We start from the raw sequence: 10,031 nt of genomic DNA on the forward strand, positions 1-10,031 counted from the left end.
CTGAAGAACCACAGAGCCTGGTACACCTGCCTAATATCGTGTAACGCCCCCGCGAGCACGCAGAGTGCCGCAACACGACGTGGCATGGACTCGAATGATGTCTAAAGTAGTTTTGGAGGGAACCGACACCATGAATCCTGCAGGGCAGTCCATGAATCCGTAAGAGTACGAGAGGTTGGAGATCTCTTCTGAACAGCACGTTGCAAGGCATCCCAAATATGCTCAATAATATTCAAGTTGAATATTGAGGTGGGGGACAGCGGAAATTTTTAACTAAGAAGAGTGTTCCTGGAACCACGCTTGAGCAATGCTGGACGATTAGGATCTCGCATTGTCCTGCTGGAATTTCCCAAGTCCGTCGGAATGCACAATGGACATGAATGGATCCAGGTGATCAGACAGGATGCTTACGTAAGTGTCATCTGTCAGAGTCGTTTCTAGACGTATCACACGTGCACACGCCCCACGTCATTACAGAGCCTTCATCAGCTTCAGCAGTCCCTTCTGACATGCAAGGTCTGTGGATTCATGAGGTTGTCTCCATATCCGTACACGTCCATCCGCTCGATAGAATTTGAAACAAGACTCGTCCGACCAGGCAACATGTTCCAGTCACCAACAGTTCAATGTCGGTGTGACGTCCTCATGAGAGGCGTAAAGCTTTGTGTCGCGCAGTCATCAAGAGTACACGAGCGGGCCTTCGGCTCTGAAAGCCCATATTGATGATGTTTCGTTGAATGGTTCGCACACTGACGCTTGTTGATGGCCCAACGCTGAAATCTGCAGCAGTTTGCGGAAGGGATGCACTTCTGTCATGTTGAACGATTCTCTTCAGTCGTCATTGGTCCCGTTCACGTTGGATCTTTTCCCGGCCGCAGCGGTGTCGGAGATTTGATGTTTTACGGGATTCCTGATATTCTTGGTACACTCGTGAAGTGGTCGTACGTGAAAATCCCCACTTCATCGATACCTCGGAGATGCTTTGTCCCATCGGTCGTGCGCCGACTATAACGCCATGTTCTAATTCTATTAAATCTTGATAACCTGCCATTGTAGCAGCAGAAGCCGATCTGATAACTGCGCCAGACACTTGTTGTCTTATATAGCCATTGGCGACGACTGAGCTGTATTCTGTCTGTTTACATATTTCTGTATTTAAATACGTATACCTATACCACTTTCTTTGGCGCTTCAATTTATAAATTTTCCGTTTTTACCTACTGAGGTATGGAACACTTAGAATGAATTTGGGTGGCCGCTCGGGGATTTAAATCTCGCTTATCCTGAAATCCACAGCAACCTGACCCGCTTACAGCGATTGACACAGAGACAAATCTTAACTTAATTGATGAACTTGTCTTCGAAATGTGAAATGCTAACGGTCTTTGAAGCCGCCAATAATCAGTGATACAAAAGAAGTCCATCCGCTGTCGTTGTGAATTGCTTGATTCTCACAACATGTATCACAAGGGTAGTTTCCATAATCAGGAATAGTTTACTTATTAGAAAAGCTGACATAACGTCGTTAGAGGAATGCGGGAACTGTTGGAAATCTGTAAATAATTCAGTCCCTGTTATGATTTAATACAGACGACTGTTGTTTCCGGCAATAAGGGGCATTTTAATGTAGAGTCCTACACAGCGATTGGCAACGGCCTTGCCGCAGTGGATACACCGGTTCCCCTGAGAACACCGAAGTTAAGCGCTGTCGGGCGTGGCCGGCACTTGGATGGGTGACCATCCAGCCGCCATGCGCTGTTGTCATTTTTCGGGGTGCACTCAGCCTCGTGATGCCAAATGAGGAGCTACCCGACCGAATAGTAGCGGCTCCGGTCAAAGAAAACCATCATAACGACCGGGAGAGCGGTTTGCTGACCACACGCCCCTCCTATCCGCATCCTCAACTGAGGCTAACACGGCGGTCGGATGGTCCCGATGGGCCACTTGTGGCCTGTAGACGGAGTGCTACACAGCGATTAAACTGATGACATCGGCGGTAATTATTAATAATAATGTCTGCAGGTGATCCACAATGGACGATACAGATAAGCGCCTATATTATATATAAACTGTGACTGGAAGAAATAATCAGTTACAAGTTTAATTATTCATGTTAGCACACCTCATGATGGAAGCTAGCCATCTAAAATATGTAGTGTTATGTATAGGTCAGTTCACAGTTGCCGTGGCTGAACATTTGTTTTACTGCCGCTAAACAGAATTCCTTTCAACTGCGTATTTGTCACAGTATAGAGGATAGACGGTGTTAAAGTGGATTTAAGTGGTACACGGTCTGCTGTCTTGAGCCGTTTATGAAAATATTTCTTATATGTAGCATGGGAGGTGCATATCACAAAACGGCAAATTGTGTACAATATCGTAAAAATCGTGTTGTTTATCTGACAGTATTTTTTATAAACTCTGCATAGCTACCGTTAAAATTATTTGCTTGTGTTAGATGTGAATTATATTAAAATTTTTTATGTTGCGTCATAGGAGCTTCATGACACCTATAAAGAGATTTACAAATGTGTAGAAGCTATTTGCAGAACTTAGAAAATACATTACTGTTTGGAGAATCGAATAGGACAAAACTGAGCAAACGATTACTGCTCAGGAATAAGTCTTTGTGATAATGAATTTCGTTTATGAGGGAATAATTTTTATTGACTAGTCCTGTAAATGGTTTTCTTGATAGTCTTCTGTTTATCTATGTTCGTTGGTTCTAGTGTGGATTCTTCTGCCTTTTTACAAGTTCTTGTGCAGTGTTCCACTAACGCTGAATCCTGGGATGTAATAAAAGAAGGCAGGAAGATTAGGATACAGCTTCCCGTCGGTACTGAAATTACAAAATGTAACGGAATAAATAAATTTCATATGAATAAGAAACAATATTTGTAAAAGCTTTGTTGGAAGAACCACCCTGTACGAATTTCGCAGGAAGAAAGGAGTTCTTGCAAAACACTGTACCCGAACGGACACCTGAAACCTGCTCCTACAGAAAACGATTTCGGCGTCTTAGCAACTCCTCCGAGGTGTATGTCGACAGTCCTCACCGAAATTGTCAAATTCACCGACCATCTTGCATGTAATGGGTAAACAGATTTAGTACCTGACGAAAGCTTTGAAAGCTCTTTACCTTCGATACTGTCAGTGTGTACGATCAGGTCACGTATATGCAACCGAGAAGGAATAGAGCTTCATGTCTGTTATATTAATAATAAAACTAATCCATGTTTATCGATATCAAATTCTCGAGTAGCCCATTACCATAACAAGAAAGCTTCGCTGCAGCCACTTAAAACGCTTGAGAAAGACAACCAATGAAGTGGAAAACGGTTGTGTTAGTAAAACTTTGAGCCGCGCGGGTTTAGCCGAGCGGTCTATGGCGCTGCAGTCATGGACTATGCGGCTGGTCCCGGCCGAGGTTCGAGTCCTCTCTCGGGCATGAGTGTGTGTGTTTGTCCTTAGGATAATTTAGGTTAAGTAGTGTGTAAGCTTAGGGACTGATGACCTTAGCAGTTAAGTCCCATAGCATTTCATACACATATGAACATTTTTTACTCTTGAAATTCGGAGAGCATACGTTCGAAGAAGATTCGGGCAACATATTCCTTCCTCTCTAATAATTCTCGGGAAACGACCAGGAAAAATTATACATGATGTTCGGAAATTCCTGTTACAAACTTCTTGGACTTGTAGGGGGAAGTGAGAACATAATATTTTGAATAGGAACCCATGTCCGTAAACTTACGGTTTCCTCTCTACGACGGTTTCAGTTCAGATGCGTAACGCCCCCACGTCTGCTGAGGGAAAGAGAAAAGTCTCAGACTTGCTTGTCCTGGTATGGAATAGGGTAGACAGGATAACGTGGACTACCTCTTGTAGAGTCGGATACAAAGTTTAATTTACAAGACTCCCGTAGAGATAGAGGAAGCAAGATCTGCTCGCATGAGTTCTGGCCGCTGCACTAGAAACTGAAGAGACACTTGTTGGGATGGAGAGTACGTACCAAAAATGCTTCGTAAGCACAGTTCAAAATGGCTCTGAGCACTATGGGACTCAACATCTTAGGTCATAAATCCCCTAGAACTTAGAACTACTTAAACCTAACTAACCTAAGGACATCACACACACCCATGCCCGAGGCAGGATTCGAACCTGCGACCGTAGCAGTCCCGCGGCTCCGGACTGCAGCGCCAGAACCGCTAGACCACCGCGGCCGGCCGTAAGCACAGTGTCTGTAACTAAGTTGGCAGTCGCCACATCGAGCCACTGTTGTAATGCATCAGCACAGTTCTGTATGTACAGTCTGCAGGGTTCTTTTTTGTTTTGGAATAATGTGAACACGTAATGTTTAAGTGTTAATACAAACAAAAGTGTTAATACAAACAAAATAAATGGAGGTTTAGTTATGTTTACTTTCGATTTGTTGCCTAGTAATTGTATTGCGCCACGCCCTAATTCAATTCCTCACGCAGAAGTTGATCGAAACATTATGTACTCACTCCCCTCTACAAGTCCTAGAAGTTCGTAACTGCAGTTTCCGAACACGCTGTAGAAATTAGAGCTAATGCAAAGGGATATTGCTAATCGGTCTATGACATTTTGTTTCTGGAACAGGGAAGGGGGAGAAAACACAGTGGCACCAGAAGTATCCTCCACCATGCATCATAAGCGGCAGAGAATAGACATGGATCGTACCCCTTGGAGGAGAGGGTATAACGTTGTATCTGTGGGTACGGCGCCTGGGTTCTGAGCAACAGAACCTGCTGACAAGGGAACCTCCCCATCACACCCCCTCAGATTTCGTTATAAGTTGGCACAGTGGATAGGCCTTGAAAAACTGAACACAGATCAATCGAGAAAACAGGAAGAAGTTGTGTGGAACTACGAGAAAAATAAGAAAAGATTGTGTTGGCGCAGGAGCGCCGTGGTCCCGTGGTTAGCGTGAGCAGCCGAGAAACGAGAAGTTCTTGGTTCAAGTCTTCCCTTGGGTGAAAAGTTTAATTTTTTATTTTCAGACAATTCATGTTGCAGTTTATGTGACAAACTCTTGTTTTCATCACTTTTTTGGGAGTGATTATTACAGCCACAAGAAACCCTAAATCGGGCAAGGTAGAAGAATCTTTTTACCCATTCGCCAAGTGTACAAGTTAGGTGGCACATGCCGTATAGAATATATCAGACGTGTTTTCCTGTGGAGGATTCGGTTGACCTATGACCTTGCGATCAAATTTTTTCGGTTCCCATTGGAGAGGCACGTCCTTTCGTCTAATAATCGCACGGTTTTGCGGTGCGGTCGCAAAACAGACACTAAACTTATTACAGTGAACAGAGACGTCAGTGAACGAACGGACAGATCATAACTTTGCGATAGTAAAGAAAGTAAACTTTTCACTCGAGGGAAGACTTGAACCAAAGACCTCCAGTTCCTCAGCTGCTCACGCTAACCATGGGACCACGTCGCTTCTGAGCCTACACTGTCCTTGATGTTGCCTATCTCTCGCGTGGACTACTCAGTTTGTATATTTTGCTTATTTTTTCCATAGTTCCAAACAACTTCTTCCTGTTTTCTCGACTGATCTGTGTTCAGTTTTTTAAGGCCTTTCCACTGTGCCAACTTATAACTAAATCTAAGGGGGGTGCGATGGGGAGGTTCCCTTGTGAGGCATGCCGGCGTCAGACGTGAATGGCGACTGGCTGTCCAAGGCGGTCTCGGCGGCCGGTGTCCGATGTCTGTGTCAGAGTTGAGCCGCAATCAGGGTCGTTGGCTACAGACGGCGCTGCTCTGAATAGCAGCCGGGCTAATGACTACGACCTCTGGGGCCATCCGCTCCCACACCTGGCCTCTGGCAAAACGGGATAACGGCAGCGGCGCTCTTTGTCTCTGGTCTTAGTAGACAGAAAAAAAAAAAACAGATAATTCGTATCGACATAAGGTGCAATATGAAGTCGCGCAAGAAGCCTGTGACCATGATTTAAACTTGAAGAGACTTAAATCAATGCCTAGTATGCCGCTAAAATATCTCGTTTGTTGCTGACGGATGATACGTGTGACAGGTTACTCTGTTTGAAGACTATTCTTTTTGATGCTGGGCTGTGCTCGAAACGCGTAAATAAATAATAATATTCGAGCGGGAAGTGACCATTTATTCTGACGACCTATTGAGCTGCGGCACGTCACATTCCGGTAGCGCTTGTGAGGTTGTCTGAGGACGCCTGAGTTCTCAGTATCTGGGAGATGATGGCTTTCGTCCAGTCTGGACGTTGTGAGTCGGTCTTTCCATAATCTTTCTAAACTGACTGTCGTCGAGCTCAGCGATGCTGCTTAGGAGCGAGTGTTTTCCCCACGCTGGATGGCAATAGGATTGTAGAACGTGTACTTTGTTCCAACATTATGAAAAAAACGATCTATTGAGACATAACCATCACGGAGTAAGTAAGTATCTGAACTAGACCTTAATTCACACATAGTAATGAGTGCTACCAACATATGGAATGATTTATAGATTTCCAGGAGGCTTTGGCGCCGCTCCTCATAATCTTCTAATTAAACTGTGCCCTATGAGTACCGTACCGGTACTTTCTGAGTTGTGCGACTGGATTAGTAGTCATGAAGGCTACATTTCGTAGTTACTGACGGGAAGTCAATTTGTGAAGTTTAGATTAGATTAGATTAGTTTTTCGTTCCATAGATCCGTGCTGAGGAGATCCTCGTGGATGTAGAACATCTTAATTTTTTTTTAAAGCTGAAATAACAATACTAATAGTATGAATATATACAATACATCATTTGTTTCTATTAAAAAATTCGTCAATGGAGTAGAAGGAGTTGGTCACTAGTAAGTCTTTCAGGCTCCTTTTAAACTGATCTTTATTTGTAACTAAATTTTTTATGTTTGCTGGCAAATGATTGAAGATGAGTGTTCCTGAGTAGTGGACCCCTTTTTGAACTAAAGTAAGTGCTTTTAAGTCCATGTGCAGATCATTTTTGTTCCTGGTATTTTATGTATGAAATGAGCTGTTTGTTGGAAAAAGAGATGCATTATTTAGAACAAATTTTATTAAGGAGTAACCATACGGAGAGGCAGTAGTTAGTATACCCAGTTCTTTGAAGAGGTTTCTACAGGACGTCCGTGAATTTACTCCACAAATGATACGTATTACACGCTTTTGGACTCTGAAAACTTTTGTTTGACTTAAAGAGTTACCCTAAAATATTATACCATATGACATTATGGAATGAAAGTAGGCAAAGTATGCAAGCTTTCAAGCTTTTTCATTTTTATATCGCCTATGTCTGCTAACACTCGAATTGCAAATACAGATTTGTTAAGGCGTTTCTGCAGTTCTGTGGTGTGCTCCTCCCAACTGAATGGAAGTGATATATGTGGTTTCCTGAGGGACAGTTACAAGCCATCTGCTGTTTTTAATAATTACGAACGATTTAGGAGATAACCCTCGGAGCCTTCTTAGATTGTTTGCTGATGGTATTGTCACTTACCGTCTAGTAAAGACATCAAATGATCAAATGAACTGCGGAATGATTTACGCAAGATACCTGCGTGGTATGAAACATGAAACTCCTGTTATGTTCCTGTTACATGACATACCATACAAATTTAAAAATTTTCGATTTAACTAAATTACTGCGGATTACAAGTACAAACAGCTTAAACTGGAACCAATACACTGAAGATGAAGGTGAACCAAAGACTTGCGTTCTGTTGGAAGAACACCAAGAAGGTGTTCTCGTGGTACCTCACATTCTGAAGATTTAGTCGAAATCGGTCTTAATAAATAAAAATCGTTGTGATCTAGACTGTTATTTCAAGCAAAATGTACATACATTGTCCCAAGGAAACATTTTTATTTGCAGCTCAGACCTCCAGGATTTTTTTTTTTTTTTAATGTGTGTGAAATCTTATGGGACTTAACTGCTAAGGTCATCAGTCCCTAAGCTTACACACTACTTAACCTAAATTATCCTAGGACAACCACACACACACATGCCCGAGGGAGGACTCGAACCTCCGCCAGGATCAGCCGCTCAGTCCGTGACTGCAGCCCCTTAGACCGCTCGGCTAATCCTGCGCGGCAAATTATTTTTTATTTATTCAGATTGTCCAGAACGACTCCCTAGTGTTCATCAATTACTGTGCTATCCTAGAAAAGAAGAATCGCTCCGGAACCTCAGAAAACATAACTTTCGTATTTTGGAACAGTGATAGCTCCAAGTACTGTGTTTATAGCTCTTTAATTTCTCGCCTGTCGCTATGGCCACACATTGCAGACGGTGTCCTGTTTTTTAGAACTGACAAATCTGATACGGGGTGTATCATGCCATGGTGTATGTTAAGTAATATGAGTGCTCATATTGTTATATATTCGAACACTTCAGTTCCAAATGCAGTCTGTCCTGACCCTTTTCTTGCCCTGCAGTTAAAATTTATTTCTTACGTACTTCGAAAGCATAAGGTTCGCTAACTTCATTCATTATTTTTAACATTTCTTCGGAACTCCACAGCTAACTTGTAAACAGTGTTTAAGGGACGACATAAGGGCGCGCAAGAATACTGAGCATGGCTCTTCACAGTTTTCCTGCCTCTAACAACAACATCCAACATGTTGTTCAACTTCAGTCATTTATGCCACTCGGACATAGCCCATCAACTGAGTGTGAGTTAAAAAAAAAAAAAAAATTGCACAGATCATCGTGATGCATGATTCAATCTTAACATTTTAATTACTCACTTTCTCAGGATGGGCTATGTACGAAACGCGTAAGTAACTAACGTTTTAACAAGTGGACTGTTGTTACTAGCGGCCAAAAATTGTTGCGAAAAGGACGTACTCAGTAACTTGTAAACAATGTCTTCAGCCGTGTTGGGAGATTCACTAGTGACCGGGACTAATGCAAGCCTTAGAGATATTTTCGGAAAATCCCTTTGCTTATAAATCTAAAAAATTGACTGACCGGGAAGGGGGAGAGGAGAGCGGCCAAACGCAACATTGCGGTACTCCACGTGCAATGCTGCAGCCTGTTCTGTTTCTCCTCAGTCCTCAGATCATTATGATACCTGGTGATGAAGTACGCAGTATATTCATCACATTAGCATTTTACATATGTTTGGAAGCCATTTTTCAGTCAATAAACCAATGGGGAAGCACCCAGATATGTCAGAATGTACACTACACTCAAGACTGAAAGATTCATTCTAGACACTACCACACTAGAGGAAGAGTCGCTAACAATTGCAACCTAGAATAACACCGAAAGTATGATACGAGGTGAAAATTTTGTAGGACAAAAGTTGCATGGGACAACGGGGGCCATAATATGACGTTGGTTTTTGTTGCTAGGTGGGGTCGCTTCAGAGATATGAAGGTCAACTTTGTTTTTCTTTTTTAATGTGATGCTATAGTTTGGTACTTATTTTCTGATAGCGGCTATCGAGACGAATCCAGTGATGTGTAACAGTAAGGCCTTTAAAGGTCACAAAGGTGGCATGAACGTCCATTTAAGGAAGGTGTTCTAAGTGATGACCATTGGTCTCAATGCAATCTTCTTATTTTGGATTGAGCGGTATTTCCTATCACATAGGCATTTATGGACGCATATGATCTGAAAATTCTCTCTCGCATATCATCAGGTGTAGTTGGAACGTCTTCATAAACAATGTCTTTTTCGAAACCCCACAGGAAAAAATCCAGAGGCGTCAAGTGTGGCGAACGAGCCGGCGACGATACATCTCCACGTCAAATCTAACGATTTGGAAATGGTCTCTGCAACTCATTTCTGGCCATCAGCGAAAAATGTGCCGGACACCCATCGTGCTGATATCGCTTTCTGTTCCTGGTTCCTAAAGGTATTCCTTCCAATAACAGATCTAATGTTCCTTGCAGGAATGTAGTGTAATTCCGACCATTAAGATTTCTTTCGATGAAACAGGGGCCTATAATTCTATCCTCCAGAATCCCACACCATACATTCACTGACCACGATGTTTGGTGTGCAACTTGCCGAT

The 10,031-nt window shown here is 42.8% G+C and overlaps 1 pseudogene; it reads left to right on the forward strand.

Annotated features, from left to right (window-relative positions):
- The first annotated feature begins 1,647 nt into the window (after positions 1–1,647).
- Positions 1,648–1,764, forward strand: LOC126208387 (5S ribosomal RNA; annotated as a pseudogene).
- The last annotated feature ends 8,267 nt before the right edge of the window (positions 1,765–10,031 follow it).

This window comes from Schistocerca nitens, chromosome 1, assembly GCF_023898315.1.
Source record: "Schistocerca nitens isolate TAMUIC-IGC-003100 chromosome 1, iqSchNite1.1, whole genome shotgun sequence".
Classification (NCBI taxonomy): Eukaryota; Metazoa; Arthropoda; class Insecta; order Orthoptera; family Acrididae; genus Schistocerca; species Schistocerca nitens.